Source organism: Triticum urartu, chromosome 2A, assembly GCF_056163025.1.
Source record: "Triticum urartu cultivar PI428250 chromosome 2A, HENAU_Tu73, whole genome shotgun sequence".
In the NCBI taxonomy this organism is placed as follows: Eukaryota; Viridiplantae; Streptophyta; class Magnoliopsida; order Poales; family Poaceae; genus Triticum; species Triticum urartu.
The window spans coordinates 581,087,174-581,097,355 of NC_141874.1; positions in this window are offsets into that span (position 1 = coordinate 581,087,174).

Sequence of the window (10,182 nt, forward strand, 5' to 3'; positions counted from 1 at the left end):
AACCTTTTCTTTAAATAGTTTGGCATTTTCATAGGCCTGGGTTCTCCATTCATCAAGTGAGCTAATGTCAAATAGTCTCTTCTCACCGGCAACTTTGAAGTCATAGTTGAGCTCTTTAATGGCCCAATATGCCTTATGTTCTAGTTCGAGAGGTAAGTGACATGCTTTCCATAAACCATTTTATATGGAGACATACCCATATGATTTTTATATGCAGTTCTATAGGCCCATAATGCATCATCAAGTTTCTTTGACCAATTCTTTCTAGATCTATTAACAGTCTTTTGCAAAATTAATTTAAGCTCTCTATTGCTCAATTCTACTTGACCACTAGACTGTGGGTGATATGGGGATGCAATTCTATGAACAACATCATACTTAGCAAGCATTTTACGAAAGGCACCATGAATAAAATGTGAACCACCATCAGTCATTAAATATCTAGGGACTCCAAACCTCGGAAAAATAACTTCTTTAAGCATCTTAATAGAGGTGTTATGATCAGCATACTAGTTGGAATAGCTTCTACCCACTTAGTAACGCAATCAACAACAACTAAAATATGTGTATACCCATTAGGGGAAGGAAACGATCCCATATAATCAAAGCCCCAAACATCAAATGGTTCAATAAAAAGTGAATAATTCATATGCATTTCTTGACGTCTACTAATGTTACCAATTCTTTGACATTCATCACAAGACAAGACAAACTTACGGGTAACCTTGAAGAGAGTAGGCCAATAAAAACCGGATTGGAATACCTTATGTGCAGTTCTATCTCCAGCATGGTGTCCTCCATAAGCCTCGGAGTGACACTTGCATAGGATCTGTTCCTGTTCATGCTCAGGTACACAACATCTAATAACACCATCTACTCCTTCTTTATAAAGGTGTGGGTCATCCCAGAAGTAATGTCTCAAATCATAGAAAAACTTTTTCTTTTGCTGGTATGTGAAACTAGGTGGTATAAATTTAGCAACAATGTAATTGGCATAATCAGCATACCATGGAGCAGTACGAGAAGCATTTATGACATCTAATTGTTCATCAAGAAAGCTATCATCAACAGGTAGTGGGTCATCAAGAACATTCTCTAACCTAGACAAGTTGTCTGCAACGGGGTTCTCAGCTCCCTTTCTATCAATAATATGCAAATCAAATTCTTGTAGTAGGAGAACCCATCTAATAAGTCTAGGTTTAGCATCTTTCTTTTCCATAAGATATTTAATTGCAGCATGATCAGTGTGAACAGTTACTTTAGAATCAACAATATAAGGTCTGAACTTATCACAAGCAAACACAACTGCTAAAAATTCCTTTTTAGTAGTAGCATAATTTCTCTAGGCACCGTCTAGAGTTTTATTAGCATATTGAATAACATTTAATTTCTTATCAACTCTTTGTCCTAGAACAGCACCTACATCATAATCACTAGCATCACACATAATTTCAAAGGGTAAATTCCAATCAGGAGGCTGAACAATAGGTGCAGAAATCAAGGCTTTCTTAAGTATTTCAAATGCTTCTACAAAATCATCATCAAAGACAAAAGGAACATTTTTTAAGAGATTAGTCAGAGGCTTGGAAATTTTTGAGAAGTCTTTAATGAACCTCCTATAAAAACTGGCATGACCAAGGAAACTTCTTATACCTTTAATGTCCTTTGGACACGACATCTTTTCAATAGCATCAACTTTAGCTTTATCAACTTCAATACCTCTTTCAGAAATTTTATGCCCCAAGACAATACCTTCATTAACCATAAAGTGGCACTTCTCCCAATTCAAGACAAGATTAGTTTCTTCACATCTCTGCAAAACTCGATCAAGGTTGCTTAAGCAATCATCAAAATAAGTTCCATAAACGGAGAAATCATCCATGAAAATCTCAACAATCTTTTCACAAAAGTCAGAGAATATCGCAGTCATACATCTTTGAAAGGTAGCACGTGCATTACATAAACCAAAAGGCATGCGTCTATAAGCAAAGGTACCAAAAGGGCAAGTGAAAGTGGTCTTTTCTTGATCCTCTTTTGACACAGGTATTTGAGAGAAACCAGAATAACCGTCTAGAAAGCAAAAATGTGTATGCTTAGATAATCTTTCTAGCATTTCATCAATAAAAGGTAAAGGGTAATGATCCTTTTTAGTAGCTTTATTTAGTTTGTGGAAATCAACTACCATTCTATAACCAATAACAATTCTTTGTGGGATCAATTCATCCTTATCATTAGGAACAACAGTAATACCTCCTTTCTTAGGGACACAATGGACAAGACTTACTGATACGTCTCCATCGTATCTACCTATCCAAACACTTTTTCCCTTGTTTTGGACTCTAACTTGCATGATTTGAATGGAACTAACCCAGACTGACGCTGTTTTCAGCAGAATTGCCATGGTGTTATTTTTGTGCAGAAATAAAAGTTTTGGAATGACCTGAAAATCAACGGAGATTATTTTTGGAATATATAAAAAATACTGGAAGAAAAATCCACGTCATGGGGCCCACACCCTATCCACGAGGGTGGGGGCGCGCCTACCCCCTGGGCGCGCCCCCTGCCTCGTGGGCCCCCTAACGCTCCACCGACCTCAACTCCAACTCCATATATTCGTGTTCGGGGAGAAAAAAAACAGGGAGAAGGACTCATCGCGTTTTACGATACGGAGCCGCCGCCAAGCCCTAAACTCTCTTGGGAGGGCTGATCTGGAGTCCGTTCGGGGCTCCAGAGAGGGGAATCCGTCGCCATTGTCATCATCAACCTTCCTCCATCACTAATTTCCTGATGCTGACCGCCGTGCGTGAGTAATTCCATCATAGGCTTGCTGGACGGTGATGGGTTGGATGAGGTTTATCGTGTAATCGAGTTAGTTTTGTTAGGGTTTGATCCCTAGTATCCACTATGTTATGAGATTGATATTGCTATGACTTTTCTATGCATAATGCTTGTCACTAGGGCCCGAGTGCCATGATTTCAGATCTGAACCTATTATGTTTTCATGAATATATGTGAGTTCTTGATCCTATCTTGCAATTCTATAGTCACCTATTATGTGTTATGATCCGTTAACCCCGAAGTGACAATAATCGGGACCATTACCGGTGATGACCGTAGTTTGCGGAGTTCATGTATTCACTATGTGTTAATGCTTTGGTCCGGTACTCTATTAAAAAGAGGCCTTAATATCCCTTAGTTTCCAATAGGACCCCGCTGCCACGGGAGGGTAGGACAAAAGATGTCATGCAAATTCTTTTCCATAAGCACGTATGACTATATTCGGAATACATGCCTACATTACATTGATGAACCGGAGCTAGTTCTGTGTCACCCTATGTTATAACTGTTGCATGATCGATCGCATCCGACACAATTCTCCATCACCGATCCAATGCCTATGAGCTTTTCATACATTGTTCTTTGCTTATTTACTTTTCCGTTGCTACTGTTACAATCGCTATAAAACCAAAAATATTACTTTTGCTACCGTTACCACTACTATCATATTACTTTGCTACTAAATACCTTGCTGCAGATATTAAGTTTCCAGGTGTGGTTGAATTGACAACTCGGCTGCTAATACTTGAGAATATTCTTTGGCTCCCCTTGTGTCGAATCAATAAATTTGGGTTGAATACTCTACCCTCGAAAACTGTTGTGATCCCCTATACTTGTGGGTTATCAAGACTATTTTTTGGCGCCATTGCCGGGGAGCATAGCTCTATTCTTTGAGTCACTTGGGATTTATATCTACTTATCACTATGAAGAACTTGAAAGATCAAAGAACAAGATTTTTCCCTCAACTACGAGGGGAGGTAAGGAACTGCCATCTAGCCCTGCACTTGATTCACCTTCTGTTTTGAGTAAACTCGCGACACCTACTGCTACTATTGATTCTGATAGGTCGCATGTTATTGATTATGCCATTTCTGCTTTGCATGATACTTATGATGAAACTACTTCTATGCTTGATAATACTGTGCCACTAGGTGAATTTCTTGATGAACAACTTGCTAGGGCTAGAGAGAATGAAATTATTGAATGTGATAATATTGATGAAAGTGATGATGAAGATTCTCCCCCTAGATATGAATTGCATGTTGTGCCTGATGGTTGTGTTATGGATGAAGAAACTGCTAGAGACTTCTTTGCTTGCAATGATAGATCTGATCTTAATAAATTATTAGCTAAGCTTAAAGAAAAGTCTTTGAATATTAGAATGAAATATGACCGTGCTTTTGCTACTTCACCTATCTTTATTACTGATAAGGATTATGATTTCTCTGTCGACCCTGAGTTAATTACTTTGGTTGAATCCGATCCTTTTTATGGCTATGAATCTGAAACTGTTGTGACACATCTTCTAAATTAAATGATATAGCCACCCTGTTTACTCATGACGAGAAAACTCGCTATTACTTTATCTTTAAGTTGTTTCCGTTCTCATTAAAGGGTGATGCTAAAACATGGTTTAATTCTCTTGATCCTGGTTGTGTGCTGAGTCCCCAGGATATGATTTATTACTTCTCTGCTAAATATGTCCCCGCTCATAAGAAACAAGCTGCCTTGAGGGAAATATATAATTTTGTGCAAATTGAAGAAGAGAGTCTCCCACAAGCTTGGGGGAGGCTTCTCCGATTACTTAATGCTTTGCCTGATCATCCTCTCAAGAAAAATGAAATACTTGATATCTTTTATAATGGACTGACCGATACTTCCAGAGACCGCCTGGATAGTTGTGCTGGTTGTGTTTTTAGGAAAAGAACTGTTGATCAAGCTGAATTGCTATTGAATAATATGTTGACTAATGAAAATAATTGGACACTTCCTGAACCAACTCCTAAGCCAACTCCGAAGAAAAGGGGTATTCTATTTCTCAGTCCTGAAGATATGCAAGAGGCGAAGAAATCTATGAAAGAAAAAGGTATTAAAGCTGAAGATGTTAAGAATTTACCACCTATTGAAGAAATACATGGTCTTGATAACCCATCACAGGTAGTAAAGGTAAATTTTCTCTATAGATTTGATAAATGTGAAATTCCATTTACTAAGTTTGCTAGCCAATGCTTGGATGAGTTTGATGACTTTATGGTTAAACAAGAAAACTTCAATGCTTATGTTGGTAGACAATTGAAACACAATGCTGATATGCTTGAACACTTGAGTGATTATATGGCTAGTGTTAAAGGTGAACTTAAACTTATTAGTAAACATGCTTCTATGGTTACCACTCAAGTAGAACAAGTACTTAAATCTCAGAATGATTTGCTCAATGAATTAAATAATAAGAAGAATGATAATGCTGTTAGAGTTGTGACTAGAGGTGGTAAAATGACTCAGGAACCTTTGTATCTTGAGGGCCATCCTAAGAGAATTGAGCAAGATTCTCAGAGAACTAATGTTGATGCACCTAGTCCTTCTAAGAGGAAGAAAAAGAAAAATGATAGGACTTTGCATGCTTCTAGTGAACCTGTTGTTGACACACCTGAGAATCCCAATGATATTTCTATTTCTGATGCTGAAACACAATCTGGAAATGAACATGAACCTAGTGATAATTTTAATGATGATGTTCATATTGATGCTCAATCTAGAAATGATAATGATGTAGAGATTGAACCTGTTGTTGATCTTGGTAACCCACAATCAAAGAATCAACGTTATGATAAGAGAGACTTCGTTGCTAGGAAGCACGGTAAAGAAAGAGAACCATGGGTTCAGAAACCCATGCCTTTTCCACCTAAACCATCCAAGAAGAAGGATGGTGAGGATTTTGAGCGCTTTGCTGAAATGATTAGACCTATCTTTTTGCGTATGTGTTTGACTGATATGCTTAAAATGAATCCTTATGCTAAGTATATGAAGGAATTTGTTACAAATAAGAGAAAGATACCGGAAGCTGAAATTTCCACCATGCTTACTAATTACACTTTTAAGGGTGGAATACCAAAGAAGCTTGGAGATCCAGGAGTACCAACTATACCATGCTCCATTAAAAGAAACTATGTTAAAACTGCTTTATGTGATCTTGGAGCCGGTGTTAGTGTTATGACTCTCTCTTTATATCGTAGATTTGATTTGAATAAGTTGACACCTACTGAAATATGTTTGTAAATGGCTGATAAATCAACTGCTATACCTGTCGGTATTTGTGAGGATGTGCCTGTGGTGGTTGCAAACATTACTATTTTAACGAACTTTGTTATTCTTGATATTCCCGAGGACGATAGTATGTCGATTATCCTTGGTATTCCCTTCTTGAATACTGCAGGGGCTGTTATTGATTTCAACAAAGGCAATGTCACTTTTCAACAATCACTATTGGAGGTTTTGAATTTCCTCTTCCTACGGTCAAGAAGAAATATGATATTCTTATTGTTGGGGATGTGCATATCCCCGTTCAGGTAACCTAGTGTTATTCGAAATTTCTCTGGTTTCAAGTTATTCGAAATGAGTTTGTTAACAAGACCTGATCAACCTTGTTAGTGGATCCCTTTTGATGAGCATGAGATGGATGAAGTTAGAAGGCACAACTCTCTGTACCCTCTTTTTACTTTCTGTTATTTATATTAAATAAAGAAAAATTTGCATTTTATGCCTGTTTTGTGAATTATCTATGCAATAAAAAATACCCCGAAAATAAAATTCTCCAAATGCCCTGAAATTTAAATATGATTTTTTCTGAAATATTTGAGAATATCTGGCACTGGGAACACAGCAGGGGGAGCAGCCATGTGCCCACGAGGGTAGAGGGCGCGCCCACCCCCCTGGGCGCGCCCCCTGCCTCGTGGACCCCACGTGGGCCCCCTCCACTTATTCCAGCCACCACAAACACCTTCTTCCTCCCAAAAAAATCACTAGCTAGCTCAAATCCGAGTTCTTGCTCATCTTGCTGCCATTTTCGATCTCCTTGCTCAAAGCTCCATTCACAAAACTGCTTTGGGGGATTGTTCTTTGGTATGTGACTCCTTCAATGGTCCAATTATGTGATGCCCCCGATTTAATCGTACACTAATGATACACGCAAACGTGTACGATCAAGATCAGGGACTCACGGGAAGATATCACAACACAATTCTACAAATAAAATAAGTCATACAAGCATCATATTACAAGCCAGGGGCCTCGAGGGCTGGAATACAAGAGCTCGATCATAGACGAGTCAGCGGAAGCAACAATATCTGAGTACAGACATAAGTTAAACAAGTTTGCCTTAAGAAGGCTAACACAAACTGGGATACAGATCGAAAGAGGCGCAGGCCTCCTGCCTGGGATCCCCCTAACTACTCCTGGTCGTCGTCAGCGGGTAGCACGTAGTAGTAGGCACCTCCGGTGCAGTAGGAGTCGTCGTCGAAGGTGGTGTCTGGCTCCTGGGCTCCAACATCTGGTTGCGACAACCAGGTAGAAGGGATAGAAGGAAAAGAAGGAGAAGCAACCGTGAGTACTCATCCAAAGTACTCGCAAGCAAGGAGCTACACTACATATGCATGGGTATATGTGTAAAGGCCATATCGGTGGACTGAACTGCAGAATGCCAGAATAAGAGGGGGATAGCTAATCCTGTCGAAGACTACGCTTCTGGCAGCCTCCGTTTTGCAGCATCTAGAAGAGAGTAGACTGAAGTCCTCCAAGTAGCATCGCATAGCATAACCCTAACCGATGATCCTCCCCTCGTCGCCCTGTGAGAGAGCGACCACTGGTTGTATCTGGCACTTGGAAGGGTGTGTTTTATTAAGTATCCAGTTCTAGTTGTCATAAGGTCAAGGTACAACTCCAAGTCGTCCTGTTACCGAAGATCACGGCTATTCGAATAGATTAACTTCCCTGCAGGGGTGCACCACATATCCCAACACGCTCGATCCCATTTGGCCGGACACACTTTCCTGGGTCATGCCCGGCCTCGGAAGATCAACACGTCGCAGCCCTACCTAGGCACAACAGAGAGGTCAGCATGCCGGTCTAAATCCTATGGCGCAGGGGTCTGGGCCCATCGCCCATTTCACACCTGCACGTTGTGTACGCGGCCGGAAGCAGAACTAGCCCCCTTAATACAAGAGCAGGCTTACGGTCCAATCCGGCGCGCGCCACTCAGTCGCTGATGTCACGAAGGCTTCGGCTGATACCACGACGTCGAGTGCCCATAACTGTCCCCGCGTAGATGGTTAGTGCGTATAGGCCAGTAGCCAGACTCAGATCAAATACCAAGATCTCGTTAAACGTGTTAAGTATCCGCGAACACCGACCAGGGCCAGGCCCACCTCTCTCCTAGGTGGTCTCAACCTGCCCTGTCGCTCCACCACAAAGTAACAGTCGGGGGCCGTCAGGAACCCAGGCCCACCTCTACCGGGATGGAGCCACCTGCCCCTTCAGCCCCCAGCTCCAAACAGTACCACAGGTAATGTAACTGTGCAAAGTATATAGTATATGCCTGTGATCACCTCCCGAAGTGATCACGGCCTAGTAGTATAGCATGGCAGACGGACAAGAGTGTAGGGCCACTGATGGAACACTAGCATCCTATACTAAGCAGTAGGATAGCAGGTAATGGTAACAACAGTAGTAGCAAGGACAGGCTGTGCATCAATATAGGAATGACGGAAAGCAGTAACATGCTACACTACTCTAATGCAAGCAGTAGGGAGAAGAGTAGGCGATATCTGGTGATCAAAGGGGGGAGGCTTGCCTGGTCGCTCTGGCAAGAGAGAGGGGTCGTCAACACCGTAGTCGTACCGGGTAGCAGCGACGTCGGTCTCGGTGTCTACCGGAGAGACGAGGGGGAAGAAATAATAAATACGGAGCAAACAAAGCATCACAAAACAAAACGAGGTAATACACGGTGCTAGGTATGCCCTAACGCGGTATTAGGTGATACCGGCGAAGGGGGAAACATCCGAGAAAGTATTCCCAGTGTTTTGCGTTTTCGGACAGCTGAACTGGAGGGGGAAAGTTGTGAGTTGGATATGTTAGGGGTGTGTGGTGGACGAACGGGTTGCGTATCCGGATTTGTCTCGTCGTTCTGAGCAACTTTCATATTGAAAATAATTTAATCCGAGTCACGGATTAAAAGATATGATTTTCTAAAGATTTTATTAATTTTTGGAATTTAATTAATTATTTAATTTAATTCGCAAAAGGATTTATGACATCAGCATGATGTCATGCTGATGTCAGCAGTCAACAGGGTTGACTGGTCAACCTGACCAGTGGGTCCCACTGGTCAGTGACACATTTTAATTAGACATATTAATTAACCTAATTAGTATTAATTAGGTGGGGGGCCCACTGTCATACTAATTAATTAATTGACTAACAGCTTAATTAGTTTAGTTATTTGATTAGTTTAAATAATCAAAATTAATTAAGTTAATTAATTCTTTAATTAATTAATTAATTATTTTTTCTATTTTTTCTATTTTTATTTTTAGTTAAACGTTCTGTGGGGGGGTAGGGCCCCACATGTCATAGGCCAGAGGGGCCTTGCGGGCGCTGGGTTAGCGCTAACAGGCGCGGGCACCCAGCCCGATTGGGCATATGCCCGGGTCAACAGGGGCGGCCATCGGCACGGCGAGGCCGGTCGCCTGAGGTGGCAGCGGCGAGGCCGTGGACGGTGATGGCCACCGGGCGCTGTGGGGCGCCGTCCAGGGGAAGCGGGGCCGCAGCAAACAGCAAGGGGGGCGACGCGAGGAGGAGCTAAACAGCGGCGGTGGTCACGTAGCGGGGCAGCGGGCGATGCGGCGCGGGGAGCGGCATAGCGACCGACGGGGAAAGAGGGAGGGGGCGCGGCTCACGTTCGTTGCCGAGGAGAGGGGCGGTGAGGCACGAGGAAGCGGCCTGGGGAGGAGGACGAGGAGGACGGCGGCGATCCGGCGGGGAGGTTCGGCGACGGGACCGATGCGCCGTTCTCGATGGGGAGGCAATGAGGTCGGTGGGGTTGGCGACAGGGACGCAGGGGCGCAGAAGAGGCCCTGGGGGCGGCACCGGCGCCGGCTGCGGTGGCCGTAGCGGAGTGGTGGCTTGCGTCAGGCGCGGCCGTGCGGGAGGAGATGAGGAGGCGGGCGTCGATGGCAGGCGGCGGCACGGCGAGGTCGGAGCGGGCTGCGTCGGGCGGCGGCGGCGATTGGCGGGGCCGGCAACAACGGGCGTCGGGGCGGCCGTCTCCTCCCAATCCCATCGGAAGAGAT